General features: G+C 44.4%; 1 long non-coding RNA gene across 2 annotated transcripts in view; it reads left to right on the forward strand.

Annotated features, from left to right (window-relative positions):
• Window positions 1-246: 246 nt before the first annotated feature.
• The window catches only part of LOC307181485, a 309,892-nt gene continuing 288,863 nt past the window's right edge, over window positions 247-21,275 (forward strand). For both annotated transcript variants that reach the window (XR_013826877.1, XR_013826878.1), the window contains exon 1: window positions 247-405. This is a non-coding gene — a long non-coding RNA (uncharacterized lncRNA). The remainder of the gene's footprint in view (window positions 406-21,275) is intronic.

Raw genomic sequence — 21,275 nt, forward strand, 5'->3', positions numbered from 1 at the left:
TAGCAATCCATAGGTTTTAAGATACTTACTAGTCAGGTACATTCTTAGGCGTTTAATATGCGGTGTTGAGTCCATTTCGTTGAACAAGGAGTAGCTCTTGTCTATTCCATATTTGGCTTAAGGAACTTTATCTGTGCTCATTTCAATCTCTGGTTTTATGCAGCACCCCAACTCACCTTTCCCCTTAAGCAAGCATAAGTTGGTTTTCTAAATTTGAGACCCTGTTCTGTTCTGTAATTCAGTTCCTGTGTAGCCAAGTTTACATTCCGTGTATTACTGATATCTTATGATGTTTCTTTTTCTGTGTGACTTATTTCAGTTAGAATCATCATACCTGAATCCACTCATTGTGCTGATAAGGGCCTGATGACACAGATTTCATTGCTTGGTGATATTGCTTTGTAAGTAAATACCACAACTTCTTTATCCATTTTTCACTTTCTGCGATGTTGAACTTGTACTGTAAACGAGGTTCTTGTAAACAGAGCGGTTCCAAACTTTGGGGTGGCTGTGTCTTTTTGATTTTAATTTCCCTAAGCTATAGGACCATAAGTGGAAGTGCCCTAGGTTCTGTTGCTTTGTTTTTTAGATGTTTCAGGAAACACCATACACTTCTCCCGAGTGGTTGTTGGCAATTTACATCCCGCCCATCAGCATAAAAAGGCTCCCAGTTCTCCATGGCCTGTCCTGCCTTTCTGGATTTTACACTTTTTTCAGATGGCCCTTTTGACCGGGGGGAAGTGAGACTTCATTGTAGTGCAGATTTCCTTTGCAAGCTTGCTTGGTTGGCCAAAAAGGGCGTATGCGTTTTTTCCTGAATATATTCAGGAAAAAACGCATACGCCCTTTTTGGCCAAGTGCATCATTGTGGACGTTCTGCCTCTTTTCCTATGCTTTCAATGCAATTCCAGTCTACCTCCTGAAATCGGTTTCCTGCAATTCTGCCCCGCTTTCAAGTCCTCTTGGCAGCCTTACTTCAGTCTATTTTTGGACGATAGCTGTCATTTATAACTCTGCAGGTTTGTGAATTACAGTGCCCCTGAGCTCCTTTCTTCAACTCGCTTTCTTGTGACCTGGCCGCAACACCGCAGGATGGCTTCAGGCCCTAATCTGGTTCCGGCACGGCACGCTGAGCCTTTGGTTATTTCCTCTTCCTGGTGGGAAATGAGAGTTAAATTTGCCCGTCCAGACACCTCCAGCTAGTCTCTCATTGGTTCTCGCTATTCCTGTTCATCTTCTGCAGAAATTGCAAACTGGGCCAAACAGGAGGTTAAAGGGACTGACTCTCCAAGTCGGGAGAGTGTTAGTAAAGCGTCTGGAATGTTGCACCCGAGTACCAGGGTACGAAAACTGAGACATATTTGAACACTTCTCCCGATCACATGGTTGATCATACTCTAGGTTCCACATGCATGTTTTAGCTGAAGGAAGAATACCTTAAACCTGGGTAGTTGAAACCCGTGGAATGGGTACCATGCAATATGACTTCAAAGGGTCTTCATTTGCTCACCGAACCTCTCCAATCCTATCACTGCTGCGTTTATGCCCCTGTACACATGCTTGATTCTCTTTCGGAGACATAGCAATCCATAGGTTTTAAGATACTTACTAGTCAGGTACATTCTTAGGCGTTTAATATGCGGTGTTGAGTCCATTTCGTTGAGCAAGGAGTAGCTCTTGTCTATTCCATATTTGGCTTAAGGAACTTTATCTGTGCTCATTTCAATCTCTGGTTTTATGCAGCACCCCAACTCACCTTTCCCCTTAAGCAAGCATAAGTTGGTTTTCTAAATTTGAGACCCTGTTCTGTTCTGTAATTCAGTTCCTGTGTAACCAAGTTTACATTCCGTGTATTAGTGATATCTTATGATGTTTCTTTTTCTGTGTGACTTATTTCAGTTAGAATCATCGTACCTGAATCCACTCATTATGCTGCTACGGGCCTGATGACATAGATTTCATTGCTGAGTGATACTGCATTGTACGTAAGTACCACAAGTTCTTTATCCATTTTTCACTTTCTGTGATATTGAACTTGTACCGTAAACGAGGTTCTTGTAAACAGAGCCGTCCCAAACTTTGGGGTGGCTGTGTCTTTTTGTTTTTATTTTCCCTAAGCTATAGGACCATAAGTGGAAGTGCCCTAGGCTCTGTTGCTTTGTTTTTTAGATGTTTCAGGAAACACCATACACTTCTCCCGAGTGGCTCTTGGCAATTTACATCCCGCCCATCAGCATAAGAAGGCTCCCAGTTCTCCATGGCCTGTCGTGCCTTTATGGATTTTACACTTTTTTCAGATGGCCCTTTTGACCGGGGGGAAGTGAGACTTCATTGTAGTGCAGATTTCCTTTGCAAGCTTGCTTGGTTGGCCAAAAAGTGCGTATGCGTTTTTTCCTGAATATATTCAGGAAAAAACGCATACGCCCTTTTTGGCCAAGTGCATCATTGTCGAGTTTCTGACTCTCTTCATATGCTTTCAATGCAATTCCTGTCTACCTCCTGAAATCGGTTTCCTGCAATTCTGCCTTGGTTTCAATGCCTCTTCATAGCCTTACCTCAATATATTTTTTAAAAATAGTTGGCCTTTATAACTCTGCAGGTTTTTGAATTGCAGTGGCCCTTAGCTCCATTTTTTAGCTCTTATTTTTGTGGTCTTGCCCCATAACCACAGGATTCCTTGAAGCCCTATTTTTCTTCTGGGGCACCTTGCTGTGCCTTTGGTTAATTCTTCTTACTGATGTGATATTAGAGTGACATGTGCCCATTGAAACCGCTACAGCTAGTTTCTCACTGGTTCCCCCTATTCCCATTCATCCTCTGCACTAACTGCAGACTGTGCGATACCAGAACTTAAAGGCATTGACTCCATGTGGGGATGTTGTTAGTAAAGCGGCTGGAATGTCGATCCGGAGCCCCAGGAGAGGAAAAATGAGGTGCGTTTTAGAAACCTTTCCCGATCATATGGTATACCAGTCGCTGGGTTTCCCAAGCATGGTTGAGCTGTAGGAAGATTCCCTTCAACCTGGAGTGTTGGGACCCTTGGACTGAGTAGCATGAAGTATTGCATTAAACTTTCGGCAGTTGCTCACCAAAGCTCACCAATCCTGTCAGCCCCAAGTGTCCAGCCTTATGTCTTATCCAGCTGTGGGTTTATATGTGGTCAATCCAGGTTGCATCACAGCCCCTGAGCGAATTTTGTAAGAATTTTTCTCTCTTTCATTGTTTCAGCGTTTTGTTTTTAAAATTTATTTCTATAATGGGGTTTAGCTCCTTTTCACTGCTGTGTTTGTGCCGCTCTGCACACACTTGATTCCCTTATGGAGATATATCAATACATGGGTTTTAAGATTCTTATTCCTCAGATATATTTCTCTGCGGTGTATAGGGTGTGTTGAGGCCTGTTCATTGAGCAAGGTGTAGATCTTGTCTAATACCTATTTGGTTTATTGAACGGTATCTGTGCTAATTTCAAACTCTGGTTTTATGCATCACCCCACCTCTCCTTTCCCCTTAAGCTGACATAAGTGTGTTTTCTAAATGTGAGACACTGTTCTGTTCTGTAATTCATTTCTTGTGCAGCCATATTTACCCTCCCTCTATAAGTGATATCTTATGATATGTTTCTTTTTCTGTTTGACTTATTTCAAGTAGTATTATCGGACCTAAATCCACTCTTTATCCTTCTACTAGCCTTATTACATTGATTTCATGGTGAAGAGATATTCCATTGTACATAAGTACCACATCTTCTTTATCCATTGTTCTCTTTCCTGGGATATTTAAGGTGTACTGAAGTTGAGGTTCTTGTAAACAGAGTAGCCCTAAACTGTGGTGTGCTTGTGTCTTGTTGATTTTTAGACTTCCCTAGATATACTCCCATGATTGGAAGTGTCCTATGCTCTGTAGCTCTGTTTTTTAGATGATTTAGGAACCACCATACACTTCTCCAGAGTGGCTCTCGGCAGTTCACACACTGCCCATCAGCGTATAAAGGCTCCCTGTTCTCCATGGCCTGTCCTGCATTTCTGGTTTTTACAATTTTTTAGGATGGCCCTTTTGACCGGTGGGAAGTGAGACTTCTTTGTTGTGCACATTTGCATTGCTTGCTTGCCCATATGGGCTTCCTTCCCATAAAGTGCGTATGCGTTTTTTCCTGGATATAATCAGGAAAAAACGCATACGCCCTTTTGGGCCAACTGCATCATTGTCGAAATTCTGCCGCTTTTCATGTGCGTTAAAGACGAGTCCAATCTATCTCTTGAAATCTGTTTCTTGCAATTCTGTCTTGCATTCAGATCCTCTTCTTTGCCTTACCTCAACATATTTTTGGACGTTAGTTTTCATTTATAACTCTGCAGGTTTGTGAATTGCAGTGACCCTGAGCTCCATTTTTTAAGTTGCTCTTTTGTGAGCTGGCCTCAAACCCACAGGATTGCTTCAGGCCCTATTTTGGCTCCAGCGAGGCAGGCTGAGCCTTTCTTTAATTCTTATTCTTAATGGGAAATTAGAGTGATATGTGCCCGTCCAAACCCCTACAACTCTTCTCTCATTGGTTCCCCCTCTTCCCGTTCATCCTCCTCACAATTTGCAAAATGTGTGAAACAGAAGTTTAAATGTGCTGATTCTCCAAGTGGGGAGATTCTAAGTAGCGTGGCTGGAATGGTGAACAGGAGCACCAGGAGAGGATAAATGAGGTGCATTTTAGACACATCTCCCGATCACATGGTGTACAGTCCTCTGGGTTTTCCATGCATGTTTTAGCTGTAGGAAGATCCCTTGAACCTGCAGATTTGGGACCCATTGAATGGGTACCAGGTAGTATTACTTTAAAGGGTGTGCATTTCCTCACCCAACCTCACATTTCTCTTAGCGCAAACAGTTTCCAGCCTTATGTCTCATCCTGCTGTGGGTCTAGATGTGTTCAATCCATGTTGCATCACCGTCCCTGAGGAAAAGTTGTAAGAGGTTTTCTCTGTCTCTCTGTCGTTTATTTTTTTCAATTTATTACTATATTGGTTACAGCTGATTTTCAAAGCTCTGTTTCTTGCTGCTGTACATCCACTTGATTCACGTACAGAGAGACATCAATAAATTCTTTTTCAGATTCTTACCAGTCGTATATATTCTTTTCCGGTGACTTGAGTGTGCTGAGTGCAGTTCTTTTAGCTACCGTGTAGGCCTTGTTGATTATCAGTTTGGTATTTGGAATGGTATCTTTGCTAATTTCAACCTCCTGGATGATGCCTCACCCCTCCCCACCTTTCCCGTTTAGCAGCCTTATGCGTGTTTTCTACATATTTGACTATGTTTTTGTTTTGTAATTTATTTCATGTGTAGCCATTTTGGATTCCACCTTTAAGTGATATCTTATGATATGTGTCTTTTTCTTTTTGAATTCTGTCACTTAGAATGATCATACGTAACTCCTCCGGAGTTGTTACAACTGGCCATATTTCATTGATTTCCAGGCTGAATAATATTCCACTCTACCTAAGTACCACATCTCTATCCATTTTTTCCCTCCAGAGACATTTAAGTTATATCCTAGTCGAGGATCTTTTAAACAGAGAGGGGGTAAACATTGGGGTGCCTGTGTCCTCTCGATTTTTGTTTTTCCCAAGATATACGCCCATGAGTGCAAGTGCCCTATGCTCTGTAGCTCATTTTTTAGATGCTTTAGTAAACACAATACACTTCTCCAGAATGGCCGTTGGCAATATACATTTCCACTATAAGTCTCACAGGGCTCCCTCTTCTCGTTGCCCTGTCCTGCATTTCTGTTGTTTACGCTTTATGAGGATGGCTCTTCTGACTGATGCGAAGTGATATCTTTTGTAGTATTGACTTCCAGTGCCCACCTGTTTGGTTGGCTAAAAAAGTGTATGCCCTTTTCTTGAATATATACAGAAAAGAACGCATACACCCTTTTTGGCCAACTGCAATGTTGGCAATGTTGGCAATGTTCAGCTCCTTTTCTTGTGCTTAATGGCGAGTCCTTTCTACCTCCTCAAATCCCTTTCCTGCCATTCTCCCTTGCTTACAAGTCCTTTTCTCTGACTTTCCTCAAGACATTTTTCAGTGATGGATATTTTCAACTCTGCAGTTTTGTGAATTTTACTGCCCCTGAGTTCCATTGTTCAACTCGTGTTTATGGGAACTGGCCACAAAGCAGCGGGATTTCCTCAAGCCCTATACTGTTTCCATGGGCAACCCTAGCCTTTGGTCAATTCGTCTTCCTGATTGGAAATTAGAGTGACATGTGCCTGTCTGAACACCTAGGACTTGTCTCTCATTGTTCCTCATCCTTCCGCTTCATCCTCTGGACAAATTCCAAACTGTACGCAACAGGATGTTGACAGTGCTGACATCTCCAAGTGGGGAGACTGTTAGTAAAGACGCTGGAGGGGTGAACCCGAGCACCAGGAGATGAGGAGATGAGATGCCTTTTCCAAACTCTTCCCGATCAGACAGTATACCATCCTCTGGGTGTGACAGACATGTTTTAGCAGTAGGAAGAGTCCCATTCATGTAAGGAGAACACCAGGGCTTTTTCAAAATCAGTGTCTCCCCGAAACCCAAACTGGGGAAGTTTTTAAGCTACGGCTACACATATGTTCATTAAGGGCCTTGGGAAGTAGGCAGAGTCCAAACTTTAGATGATTGAAGTCTTCAGGGTCAGAAGCACTCACCACCAGCTTCCCTTAGGCTACACTTTAACTGTCATTGATAGATGATGTCAATAAAAATATCTATTCTTTTTCAGATTATTTCCCCTTATAGGTTATTGCAAAATGTTGAGTGTAGTTCCCTGTGCTATACAGTAGTTCCTTGTTGATGATCTATTTTATACATAGCAGTGTGTATGTGTTCATTCCAAACTGTTAATTTATCCCTCCTCCCACCTTTCCCCTTTGGTAATAATAAATTATAAGATTTTATACTTCTCAGAAATGGGGGAGCTGAAAGAGAGGTATCATTTTCAATGGAAAAGCATTTAAAACAAGATTGAAGGTTTAACCAAGATTATTAGCTGTACATCCTTGGAAAGAAATCACTTCGTTTCTCTAATATTGACCTGACAAATAAGACAAACCTTTTCACTGAACTTGCTTATAAAAAGTGATGGAAATATCAAATGGAAGTGTTAAAAACATCTTATTTTACCCGAGCCTTATACACTGTTCTATGTTAACTACAGTTTGGCTCACACATCTGTTCATTGAGGTTACAATAGTCTCAATTTCTGTTACTGATCCTCCAGAGTGGACCCCAACAAGTGTCCCCCTGCCCAGTGTCATTGGGGCCAACAGATCGAGACTGAGTTTGGTTCACAAGCAAAGGAAACTTTATATTTTGATCAGAGAATGGAGAGGTGAGAGCATGCACTACCCCGTGGGCTGTGGGCTGGGCTGCTGTGTAGAGATCCTGTCAGAGTCAGTGGGAGGGAGGGAGGCGGCGGAGCTCTCGAGGGCCGGGTTGGCTGTAGCTCAGGCTCTATATCGTGGAGTCTGCACTGGGCCCCAGGAGCTGAGGTGTCGACCCAGCCATTCTGCACTAGGAAATCTGGTCTGAAGTGCCGGGTGTGGAACCTCTGCATGCGGGACCCTAGGAGCATGTGAAATTAGACAAAGCACAAAGGATAAAAAAGGTTAGACTTGACTTTATTGCCCAGATTCTATTTTTATCTCCCAGGGATTTTTAATGGGCTTTGCTGGGGACAAACCCCTCCTCTGCCTTTTGTCCCGTTCCTCATTCTTGGAGTGCTGAGGGTGCAGACCCTTCTTCTGTAACTGCTGAGTGCTGAGTTGGGAGCCCTCATACCCTGGGGCGAGGGTCAGAGCTTCTCCCCAGCAGCCTCCCGGTGACGTTGATTGTCCCCAGGACCCCTGCCTCTCTGCTCGTCCACCTGAGCACCAGCATTGGAAGTGTTATAGATTCTAATGACCTTTAAGGGTCCAGGAAAGAGATGTGCAGAGACGCTGTGGGGGCCGGTTTCACCCCGCCCCACATTTGTTCGGCCACCTTAGGCTGACCGTCTCTGCCAGCCTAGATGCTCTGACCAGTAGTCTGCGCTTTCTTCAGTTAGGCCCCTGAATTAACGTACAAACAGCACCAGGTGTCAGAGCCCTGCCCGCTCAACTCCCAGACAGTCCAGGGTCAGTGGTGACCAAGGACCATGATGGCTACTGAGTCAACAGCCTTTTGAAGTAAACAGGAGTCCAGCCGGTCTTATTGGCCACCATCATCACGGTGTCTGTAGGCTTTTCTATGGTGACAGTGTGGTATACTGTTCCCCCGCCAAGATTATTAGCTCCCCTCTGGGTGCAGTAAGTCCTGCAAGCAGTAGTCTACTCTTTTGGGACACACTCTTGTTGTTTTATGAGAGAAACTCCAGGTCAAGTGATGTTCACACGAGTCGTCATGGTGCCCTGTTGCCCCCGGTTATCTCTCTGGATGTTGGAGTTGGAGGGCCTCCTCACTCGAGGTCGGTGTGCCCACGGAGCGAACCCTGCAACTTCAGGGCATGGTTGGTGGTTAGGATCACCACGTGGGGTCCTTTTCCCTTAGGAGGGAGGTGGCCTTTTGGGCTGCTGATTTCCAGGTTTTTAGATACCGCCAGTATCTTGGCCAGATGTGGCAGTGGGCCAAGCCCCTTAGTGACCGTAGTTTATCCTACCTGGATGGCATTCTTGCATTGTTCCATTTCAAGTGGTCCCAGTTTTTGCACTAATTCTCCAATGGCGATTCACCTTTCACCGGGAATGTAAAGGTCAAAGGGTTTAGCTAAATTAGGGAGTTCCAGGGCAAGGGTCTGAATTGACTGCTCTTTCCATTCTTGAAAGGCCACTTCTGGATTCTATTCAAAAGGATCATCATCTTTTCCTTTCAGTGTTTCATATAGAGGCCCAGCTAGTAGACTGTAGTTAGGGATCCAGAAGCAGCAAACCCTGGCCTCCCCAGGAACCCCTAAGCTGTCTTCTAGTTTTAGAAAGGGGTAAGGCTGAAAATGGTTTCTTCCCTTTCCTGGGATGGGCTTCTCTGACCTTCTGTGAGAATGAAGCCCAGGCAGGTCACCGCAGTCTGTGATATTTGAGCTTTTTCTTGGACAACTTCTATCCTTTATTGGCTTGGTAGTTCAGAGGCCTCCTTAGTAGGGCTGGTGATCAGAATGTCGTCTGCATATTGAAGGAGGGTTTCCTTTTCCAGAGGTAGAACTTTTAGGTCTTTAGCTAAGCTTTCCCCAAAGATGGTGTGGGAATTTTTGCACCCTTGGGGCCAGACGGCCCGGAAGTATTGTTTTAGTTGTATGTTGAGTCCTGCCACTCACAAGCCAAAATTTCTTGTGACTCTGGGACTAATGGAATACAAAAGAAGGCATCATTGAAGACTAATACAGAATACCATGTCCTGGTGGTTGGTAGAATGACCAGCAGGGTGTAGGAATTAGGAGCAACTGGAGGTATATCCTCGGTGGCTTCACTGACTGTCCTGACATCCTTTACCAGGTCCCCAGCAGCCCATGGGGCTCTCGTGGTCAGACCAATCCCAGAATATGGAGCTCACCTGGGCAGGTACCCCACCCCCACCCCAGCCCACGGGGCTCTCGTGGTCAGGCCCCTCCCAGGATACAGAGCTACCCTTGCGGGTACCGTGGCAGGGCTGGGCACACAGGAACCGTGCACATAGCCCTCATTGCAGAGCACCCCCAGCTCACCTGTCGTTCAGAGCTGACACAGAGCACCTCAGAGCAGGACTTGAACTAACAAACAGCAGCTGCGACAGGTCTGTGACCCTGGGCATCACTCCATGAGGCCTCCCTCCACCTGGTCTTCCAGAGACTTCCACTGCACCCGGGGCACCAGGCCTCTGTCTCCAACCACCACCCACCCCTCCTCTCCCTGACTCCTGGGTTCCTCTCATTAGGAGAGGGTTTTCTTGAAGTTGTCTCCCACTCATGGGCCAGATAAAATGATTAGAAAACAAGCCAAAGCTGCAGCCCCTTGTCTATCCTGACTCTCAGGAGCCCACACCTGTTCCTTGGACCTGGCCGGTTCAGCAAGTTCCATTTTCTGCAACTGTGAGCCCCTGAGGGGTGATGATTGGCTGACCTGGGCAGCCTTACCGTGCCGGCCAGCCCTCCCCAGGTGTGCCTGGGTTGAGATCAATATAAATACCACTCCAGGCAGCAAGAGCCCCTGCAGCCGTGCCTGACGCCATTTTCTCTGCCCTGTCAGCAGTCTCGGGGCTGGGCTGGTGGGAGGGAGTGAGAGGCCACGGCTTTGTGGGTGGCCCAGTGTGAGTGGGGCTCTGCTGGACTTTCTGCAGCAGTTGCCAGGCTGCCACCTGCTAAAGAAGAGGATGTGTCACCCATACCTGCTGCTGGAATTTCTCCCTGGGCAGAGGTGAGGAAGGAAAAAAGCAGTGGGGGCAGGGACAGGACGGGTATCTCAGGCAGGGAAATGGAAATCTTCCAGAAGAGCACCCAGGGCCAGGACCATCCTGGCTGGCCTGCAGGCACCAAGTCGGCCGGCATGCTGTCACTCATGTGGCTCTATGGCCCTTCCTCTAGGCTTTCAAGTCCTTGTATATATTCAGGTGTTTTACCTGGGACGGGTGGGAATAGTTCAGCAGCAACTGGCCTGGGGCTCAGCTCACGTTTACTCACAGATGCCTCGGCACGGTGCCCCAGCTTTGCAATGAGGACGCTTGTTGCGTGGGGGCTGCTGGCTGAATGGGAGACGATTCCCCACCACTGACCAACTTCAGAATTGTTTACAACTGGAGCAAGTGCCCTGATACGGTTTTCCTCTGTGTAACTGGTGGGTTCTGTGTTTTTTTTCTCTTTTTCGTTTTTGGTTCAAGGTAGATTTTATTCCTCTTTTTTGTATTTACAGATATAAGCATGGAAATAATTTATTCATATAAATACATGTATGTGCAGGGAATAATTGTTTTTTCTGTTTTATTTTTTAAATTTTACTTCTTTTTAATTTTGAATTTTATTTTATATTTTTATACAGCAGGTTCTTATTGGTTATCTATTTTATACATATAAATGTATACATGCCAATCCCAGTCTCTCAACTCCTCCCACCACCACCCCCCCAACAGCTTTCCCCCCTTGTTGTCCATACGTTTGTTGTCTACATCTGTTGCTCTATTTATGCCTTGCAAAATGGTTAATCTGTACAGTTTTTCTAGGTTCCACATATATGCATGAATATACAAGATTTGTTTTTCTCCTTCTGACTTACTTCACTCTGTATGACAGTCTCTAGATCCATCGACGTCTCTACAAATGACCCAATTTCATTCCTTTTCATGGCTGAGTAATATTCCATTTTATATATGTACCACAGCTTTATGCATTCGTCTGTCTGTGGGCATTTAGGTTGCTTCCGTTACCTCGATATTGTAAATAGTGATGCAATGAACATTGCGGTGAATGACTCTTTTTGATTTATGGTTTTGTCTGGGTATATGTCCAGTACTGGGATTGCTGTATCATATGGTAATTCTATTGTTAGTTTCTTAAGAAATTCCATATTGTTCTCCATAATGACTGTATCAATTTATATTCCCAACAATAGTGGAAGAGGGTTCCTTTTCTCCACACCCTTTCCAGCATTTTTTGTTTGTAGATTTTCAATGATGCCTATTCTACCAGGTGTGAGGTGATACCTCATTGTTGAATCCATTTCGTTGAGCAAGGGGTAGCTCTTGTCTATTACATATTTGGCTTATGGAACGGTATCTGTGCTAATTTCAAACTCTGCTTTTATGCAGCACCCCAACTCACCTTCCCCCTTAAGCAGGCATAAGTTGGTTTTCTAAACTTGAGACCCTGTTCTGTTTTGTAATTCAGTTCATGTGTAGCCAAGTTCACATTCCGCGTATTAGTTATACCTTATGATGTTTCTTTTTCTGTGTGACTTATTTCACTTAGAATCATCGTGCCTCAATCCACTCATTATGCTGGTACGGGCCTGGTGACATAGATTTCATTGCTGAGTGGTATTCTGTTGTACAGAAGTACCGCAACTTCTTTATCCATTATTTGCTCTCTGGGATATTTAACTTGTGCCGTAGAAGAGATTCCTGTAAAAAGAGCCGTCCCAAATTTTGGGGTTGCTGTGTCTTTTTGATATTAATTTCCCTAAGCTATAGGACCATAAGTGGAAGTGCCCTAGGCTCTGTTGCTTTGTTTTTTAGATGTTTCAGGAAACACCATACACTTCTCCCGAGTGGCTGTTGGCAATTTACATCCCGCCCATCAGCATAACAAGGCTCCCAGTTCTCCAGGGCCTGTCCTGCCTTTCTGGATTTTACACTTTTTTCAGATGGCCCTTTTGACCGGGGGGAAGTGAGACTTCATTGTAGTGCAGATTTCCTTTGCAAGCTTGATTGGTTGACCAAAAAGGGCGTATGCGTTTTTTCCTGAATATATTCAGGAAAAAACGCATACGCCCTTTTTGGCCAAGTGCATCATTGTGGACGTTCTGCCTCTTTTCCTATGCTTTCAATGCAATTCCAGTCTACCTCCTGAAATCGGTTTCCTGCAATTCTGCCCCGCTTTCAAGTCCTCTTGGCAGCCTTACTTCAGTCTATTTTTGGACGATAGCTGTCATTTATAACTCTGCAGGTTTGTGAATTACAGTGCCCCTGAGCTCCTTTCTTCAACTCGCTTTCTTTTGAGCTGGCCGCAACACCGCAGGATGGCTTCAGGCCCTAATCTGGTTCCGGCACGGCACACTGAGCCTTTGGATATTTCCACTTCCTGGTGGGAAATGAGAGTTAAATTTGCCCGTCCAGACACCTCCAGCTAGCCTCTCATTGGTTCTCGCTATTCCTGTTCATCTTCCGCAGAAATTGCAAACTGGGCCAAACAGGAGGTTAAAGGCGCTGACTCTCCAAGTGGGGAGAGTGTTAGTAAAGCATCTGGAATGTTGCACCCGAGTACCAGGGGAGGAAAACTGAGACATATTTGAACACGTCTCCCGTTCACATGGTTGATCATACTTGGGTTCCACATGCATGTTTTAGCTGAAGGAAGAATACCTTAAACCTGGAGAGTTGAGACCCGTGTAATGGGTACCATGCAGTATGACTTCAAAGGGTCTTCATTTGCTCACCGAACCTCTCCAATCCTATCACTGCTGCGTTTATGCCCCTGTACACATGCTTGATTCTCTTTTGGAGACATAGCAATCCATAGGTTTTACGATACTTACTAGTCAGGTACATTCTTACGCGTTTAATATGCGGTGTTGAGTCCATTTCGTTGAGCAAGGAGTAGCTCTTGTCTATTCCATATTTGACTTAAGGAACTTTATCTGTGCTCATTTCAATCTCTGGTTTTATGCAGCACCCCAACTCACCTTTCCCCTTAAGCAAGCATAAGTTGGTTTTCTAAATTTGAGACCCTGTTCTGTTCTGTAATTCAGTTCCTGTGTAGCCAAGTTTACATTCCGTGTATTACTGATATCTTATGATGTTTCTTTTTCTGTGTGACTTATTTCAGTTAGAATCATCATACCTGAACCCACTCATTGTGCTGCTAAGGGCCTGATGACATAGATTTCATTGCTGAGTGATATTGCTTTGTAAGTAAATACCACAACTTCTTTATCCATTTTTCACTTTCTGCGATGTTGAACTTGTACTGTGAACGAGGTTCTTATAAACAGAGGCGTCCCAAACTTTGGGGTGGCTGTGTCTTTTTGATTTTAATTTCCCTAAACTATAGGACCATAAGTGGAAGTGCCCTAGGTTCTGTTGCTTTGTTTTTTAGATGTTTCAGGAAACACCATACACTTCTCCCGAGTGTCTGTTGGCAATTTACATCCCGCCCATCAGCATAACAAGGCTCCCAGTTCTCCATGGCCTGTCCTGCCTTTCTGGATTTTACACTTTTTTCAGATGGCCCTTTTGACCGGGGGGAAGTGAGACTTCATTGTAGTGCAGATTTCCTTTGCAAGCTTGCTTGGTTGGCCAAAAAGGGCGTATGCGTTTTTTCCTGAATATATTCAGGAAAAAACGCATACGCCCTTTTTGGCCAAGTGCATCATTGTGGACGTTCTGCCTCTTTTCCTATGCTTTCAATGCAATTCCAGTCTACCTCCTGAAATCGGTTTCCTGCAATTCTGCCCCGCTTTCAAGTCCTCTTGGCAGCCTTACTTCAGTCTATTTTTGGATGATAGCTGTCATTTATAACTCTGCAGGTTTGTGAATTACAGTGCCCCTGAGCTCCTTTCTTCAACTCGCTTTCTTTTGAGCTGGCCGCAACACCGCAGGATGGCTTCAGGCCCTAATCTGGTTCCGGCACGGCACACTGAGCCTTTGGATATTTCCACTTCCTGGTGGGAAATGAGAGTTAAATTTGCCCGTCCAGACACCTCCAGCTAGCCTCTCATTGGTTCTCGCTTTTCCTGTTCATCTTCCGCAGAAATTGCAAACTGGGCCAAACAGGAGGTTAAAGGCGCTGACTCTCCAAGTGGGGAGAGTGTTAGTAAAGCATCTGGAATGTTGCACCCGAGTACCAGGGGAGGACAACTGAGACATATTTGAACACGTCTCCCGTTCACATGGTTGATCATACTTGGGTTCCACATGCATGTTTTAGCTGAAGGAAGAATACCTTAAACCTGGAGAGTTGAGACCCGTGTAATGGGTACCATGCAATATGACTTCAAAGGGTCTTCATTTGCTCACCGAACCTCTCCAATCCTATCACTGCTGCGTTTATGCCCCTGTACACATGCTTGATTCTCTTTTGGAGACATAGCAATCCATAGGTTTTACGATACTTACTAGTCAGGTACATTCTTACGCGTTTAATATGCGGTGTTGAGTCCATTTCGTTGAGCAAGGAGTAGCTCTTGTCTATTCCATATTTGACTTAAGGAACTTTATCTGTGCTCATTTCAATCTCTGGTTTTATGCAGCACCCCAACTCACCTTTCCCCTTAAGCAAGCATAAGTTGGTTTTCTAAATTTGAGACCCTGTTCTGTTCTGTAATTCAGTTCCTGTGTAGCCAAGTTTACATTCCGTGTATTACTGATATCTTATGATGTTTCTTTTTCTGTGTGACTTATTTCAGTTAGAATCATCATACCTGAACCCACTCATTGTGCTGCTAAGGGCCTGATGACATAGATTTCATTGCTGAGTGATATTGCTTTGTAAGTAAATACCACAACTTCTTTATCCATTTTTCACTTTCTGCGATGTTGAACTTGTACTGTGAACGAGGTTCTTATAAACAGAGGCGTCCCAAACTTTGGGGTGGCTGTGTCTTTTTGATTTTAATTTCCCTAAACTATAGGACCATAAGTGGAAGTGCCCTAGGTTCTGTTGCTTTGTTTTTTAGATGTTTCAGGAAACACCATACACTTCTCCCGAGTGTCTGTTGGCAATTTACATCCCGCCCATCAGCATAACAAGGCTCCCAGTTCTCCATGGCCTGTCCTGCCTTTCTGGATTTTACACTTTTTTCAGATGGCCCTTTTGACCGGGGGGAAGTGAGACTTCATTGTAGTGCAGATTTCCTTTGCAAGCTTGCTTGGTTGGCCAAAAAGGGAGTATGCGTTTTTTCCTGAATATATTCAGGAAAAAACGCATACGCCCTTTTTGGCCAAGTGCATCATTGTGGACGTTCTGCCTCTTTTCCTATGCTTTCAATGCAATTCCAGTCTACCTCCTGAAATCGGTTTCCTGCAATTCTGCCCCGCTTTCAAGTCCTCTTGGCAGCCTTACTTCAGTCTATTTTTGGATGATAGCTGTCATTTATAACTCTGCAGGTTTGTGAATTACAGTGCCCCTGAGCTCCTTTCTTCAACTCGCTTTCTTTTGAGCTGGCCGCAACACCGCAGGATGGCTTCAGGCCCTAATCTGGTTCCGGCACGGCACACTGAGCCTTTGGATATTTCCACTTCCTGGTGGGAAATGAGAGTTAAATTTGCCCGTCCAGACACCTCCAGCTAGCCTCTCATTGGTTCTCGCTTTTCCTGTTCATCTTCCGCAGAAATTGCAAACTGGGCCAAACAGGAGGTTAAAGGCGCTGACTCTCCAAGTGGGGAGAGTGTTAGTAAAGCATCTGGAATGTTGCACCCGAGTACCAGGGGAGGAAAACTGAGACATATTTGAACACGTCTCCCGTTCACATGGTTGATCATACTTGGGTTCCACATGCATGTTTTAGCTGAAGGAAGAATACCTTAAACCTGGAGAGTTGAGACCCGTGTAATGGGTACCATGCAATATGACTTCAAAGGGTCTTCATTTGCTCACCGAACCTCTCCAATCCTATCACTGCTGCGATTATGCCCCTGTACACATGCTTGATTCTCTTTTGGAGACATAGCAATCCATAGGTTTTAAGATACTTACTAGTCAGGTACATTCTTAGGCGTTTAATATGGGGTGTTGAGTCCATTTCGTTGAGCAAGGAGTAGCTCTTGTCTATTCCATATTTGGCTTAAGGAACTTTATCTGTGCTCATTTCAATCTCTGGTTTTATGCAGCACCCCAACTCACCTTTCCCCTTAAGCAAGCAGAAGTTGGTTTTCTAAATTTGAGACCCTGTTCTGTTTTGGAATTCAGTTCCTGTGTAGCCAAGTTTACATTCCGTGTATTAGTGATATCTTTTGATGTTTCTTTTTCTGTGTGACTTATTTCAGTTAGAATCATCGTACCTGAATCCACTCATTATGCTGCTACGGGCCTGATGACATAGATTTCATTGCTGAGTGATATTGCATTGTACGTAAGTACCAGAAGTTCTTTATCCATTTTTCACTTTCTGTGATATTGAACTTGTACGGTAAACGAGGTTCTTATAAACAGAGGCGTCCCAAACTTTGGGGTGGCTGTGTCTTTTTGATTTTAATTTCCCTAAGCTATAGGACCATAAGTGGCAGTGCCCTAGGCTCTGTTGCTTTGTTTTTTAGATGTTTCAGGAAACACCATACACTTCTCCCGAGTGTCTGTTGGCAATTTACATCCCACCCATCAGCATAACAAGGCTCCAAGTTCTCCTTGGCCTGTCCTGCCTTTCTGGATTTTACACTTTTTTCAGATGGCCCTTTTGACCGGGGGGAAGTGAGACTTCATTGTAGTGCAGATTTCCTTTGCAAGCATGCTTGGTTGGCCAAAAAGGGCGTATGCGTTTTTTCCTGAATATATTCAGGAAAAAACGCATACGCCCTTTTTGGCCAAGTGCATCATTGTGGACGTTCTGCCTCTTTTCCTATGCTTTCAATGCAATTCCAGTCTACCTCCTGAAATCGGTTTCCTGCAATTCTGCCCCGCTTTCAAGTCCTCTTGGCAGCCTTACTTCAGTCTATTTTTGGACGATAGCTGTCATTTATAACTCTGCAGGTTTGTGAATTACAGTGCCCCTGAGCTCCTTTCTTCAACTCGCTTTCTTGTGACTTGGCCGCAACACCGCAGGATGGCTTCAGACCCTAATCTGGTTCCGGCATGGCACGCTGAGCCTTTGGTTAATTCCTCTTCCTGGTGGGAAATTAGAGTTAAATTTGCCAATCCAGACACCTCCCGCTTGTCTCTCATTGGTTCTCCCTATTCCTGTACATCTTCCGCAGAAATTGCAAACTGGGCCAAACAGGAGGTTAAAGGCACTGACTCTCCAAGTGGGGAGAGTGTTAGTAAAGCGTCTGGAATGTTGCACCGAAGTACCAGGGGATGAAAACTGAGACATATTTGAACATGTCTCCCGATCACACGGTTGATCATACTCTGGGTTCCACATGCATGTTTTAGCTGAAGAAAGAATACCTTAAACCTGGAGAGTTGAGACCCGTGGAATGGGTACCATGCAATATGACTTCAAAGGGTCTTCATTTGCTCACCGAATCTCTCCAATCCTATCACTGCTGCGTTTATGACCCTTGTACACACGCTTGATTCTCTTTTGGAGACATAGCAATCCATAGGTTTTAAGATACTTACTAGTCAGGTATATTCTTAGGCGTTTAATATGGGGTGTGGAGTCCATTTCGTTGAGCAAGGAGTAGCTCTTGTCTATTCCATATTTGGCTTAAGGAACTTTATCTGTGCTCATTTCAGTCTCTGGTTTTATGCAGCACCCCAACTCACCTTTCCACTTAAGCAAGCATAAGTTGGTTTTCTAAATTTGAGACCCTGTTCTGTTTTGTAATTCAGTTCCTCTGTAGCCAAGTTTAAATTCCATGTATTAGTGATATCTTTTGATGTTTCTTATTCTGTTAGACTTATTTCAGTTAGAATCACCATACCCGAATCCACTCATTATGCTGCTACGGGCCTGGTGACATAGATTTCATTGCTGAGTGATATTGCATTGTACATAAGTACCACAAGTTCTTTATCCATTTTTCAATTTCTGTGATATTGAACTTGTACGGTAAACGAGGTTCTTGTAAACAGAGGCGTCCCAAACTTTGGGGTGGCTGTGTCTTTTTGATTTTAATTTCCCTAAGCTATAGGACCATAAGTGGCAGTGCCCTAGGCTCTGTTGCTTTGTTTTTTAGATGTTTCAGGAAACAGCATACACTTCTCCTGAGTATCTGTTGGTAATTTACATCCCGCCCATCAGCATAACAAGGCTCCCAGTTCTCCATGGCCTGTCCTGCCTTTCTGGATTTTACACTTTTTTCAGATGGCCCTTTTGACCGGGGGGAAGTGAGACTTCATTGTAGTGCAGATTTCCTTTGCAAGCTTGCTTGGTTGGCCAAAAAGGGCGTATGCGTTTTTTCCTGAATATATTCAGGAAAAAATTCATACGCCCTTTTTGGCCAAGTGCATCATTGTGGACGTTCTGCCTCTTTTCCTATGCTTTCAATGCAATTCCAGTCTACCTCCTGAAATCGGTTTCCTGCAATTCTGCCCCGCATTCAAGTCCTCTTGGCAGCCTTACTTCAGTCTATTTTTGGACGATAGCTGTCATTTATAACTCTGCAGGTTTGTGAATTACAGTGCCCCTGAGCTCCTTTCTTCAACTCGCTTTCTTGTGACCTGGCCGCAACACCGCAGGATGGCTTCAGGCCCTAATCTGGTTCCGGCACGGCACGCTGAGCCTTTGGTTATTTCCTCTTCCTGGTGGGAAATGAGAGTTAAATTTGCCTGTCCAGACACCTCCAGCTAGTCTCTCATTGGTTCTCACTATTTTGTTCATCTTCCAAGAAATTGCAAACTGGGCCAAACAGGAGGTTAAAGGCGCTGACTCTCCAAGTGGGGAGAGTGTTAGTAAAGCGTCTGGAATGTTGCACCCGAGTACCAGGGGAGGAAAACTGAGACATATTTGAACACGTCTCCCGTTCACATGGTTGATCATACTTGGGTTCCACATGCATCTTTTAGCTGAAGGAAGAATACCTTAAACCTGGGTATTTGAAACCCGTGGAATGTGTACCATGCAATATGACTTCAAAGGGTCTTCATTTGCTCACCGAACCTCTCCAATCCTATCACTGCTGCATTTATGCCCCTGTACACATGCTTGATTCTCTTTCGGAGACATAGCAATCCATAGGTTTTAAGATACTTACTAGTCAGGTACATTCTTAGGCGTTTAATATGCGGTGTTGAGTCCATTTCGTTGAGCAAGGAGTAGCTCTTGTCTATTCCATATTTGGCTTAAGGAACTTTATCTGTGCTCATTTCAATCTCTGGTTTTATGCAGCACCCCAACTCACCTTTCCCCTTAAGCAAGCATAAGTTGGTTTTCTAAATTTGAGACCCTGTTCTGTTCTGTCATTCAGATCCTGTGTAGCCAAGTTTACATTCCGTGTATTACTGATATCTTATGATGTTTCTTTTTCTGTGTGACTTATTTCAGTTAGAATCATCATACCTGAATCCACTCATTGTGCTGCTAAGGGCCTGATGACACAGATTTCATTGCTGAGTGATATTGCTTTGTAAGTAAATACCACAACTTTTTTATCCATTTTTCACTTTCTGCGATGTTGAACTTGTACTGTAAACGAGGTTCTTGTAAACAGAGGCGTCCCAAACTTTGGGGTGGCTGTGTCTTTTTGATTTTAATTTCCCTAAGCTATAGGACCATAAGTGGCAGTGCCCTAGGCTCTGTTGCTTTGTTTTTTAGATGTTTCAGGAAACACCATACACTTCTCCCCAGTGTCTGTTGCCAATTTACATCCCGCCCATCAGCATAACAAGGCTCCCAGTTCTCCATGGCCTGTCCTGCCTTTCTGGATTTTACACTTTTTTCAGATGGCCCTTTTGACCGGGGGGGAAGTGAGACTTCATTATAGTGCAGATTTCCTTTGCAAGCTTGCTTGGTTGGCCAAAAAGGGCGTATGCGTTTTTTCCTGAATATATTCAGGAAAAAATGCATACGCCCTTTTTGGCCAAGTGCATCATTGTGGACGTTCTGCCTCTTTTCCTATGCTTTCAATGCAATTCCAGTCTACCTCCTGAAATCGGTTTCCTGCAATTCTGCCCCGCTTTGAAGTCCTCTTGGCAGCCTTACTTCAGTCTATTTTTGGACGATAGCTGTCATTTATAACTCTGCAGGTTTGTGAATTACAGTGCCCCTGAGCTCCTTTCTTCAACTCGCTTTCTTGTGAGCTGGCCGCAACACCGCAGGATGTCTTCAGGCCCTAATGTGGTTCCGGCATGGCACGCTGAGCCTTTGGTTAATTCCTCTTCCTGGTGGGAAATGAGAGTTAAATTTGCCCATCCAGACACCTCCAGCTAGTCTTTCATTGGTTCTCGCTATTCCTGTTCATCTTCCACAGAAATTGCAAACTGGGCCAAACAGGTGGTTAAAGGGACTGACTCTCCAAGTGGGGAGAGTGTTAGTAAAGCGTCTGGAATGTTGCACCGAAGTACCAGGGGATGAAAACTGAGACATATTTGAACATGTCTCCCGATCACACGGTTGATCATACTCTGGGTTCCACATGCATGTTTTAGCTGAAGAAAGAATACCTTAAACCTGGAGAGTTGAGACCCGTGGAATGGGTACCATGCAATACGACTTCAAAGGGTCTTCATTTGCTCACCGAATCTCTCCAATCCTATCACTGCTGCGTTTATGACCCTTGTACACACGCTTGATTCTCTTTTGGAGACATAGCAATCCATAGGTTTTAAGATACTTACTAGTCAGGTATATTCTTAGGCGTTTAATATGGGGTGTGGAGTCCATTTCGTTGAGCAAGGAGTAGCTCTTGTCTATTCCATATTTGGCTTAAGGAACTTTATCTGTGCTCATTTCAATCTCTGGTTTTATGCAGCACCCCAACCC

This window comes from Stenella coeruleoalba (genome assembly GCF_951394435.1).
Source record: "Stenella coeruleoalba genome assembly, contig: scaffold_271, whole genome shotgun sequence".
Classification (NCBI taxonomy): domain Eukaryota; kingdom Metazoa; phylum Chordata; class Mammalia; order Artiodactyla; family Delphinidae; genus Stenella; species Stenella coeruleoalba.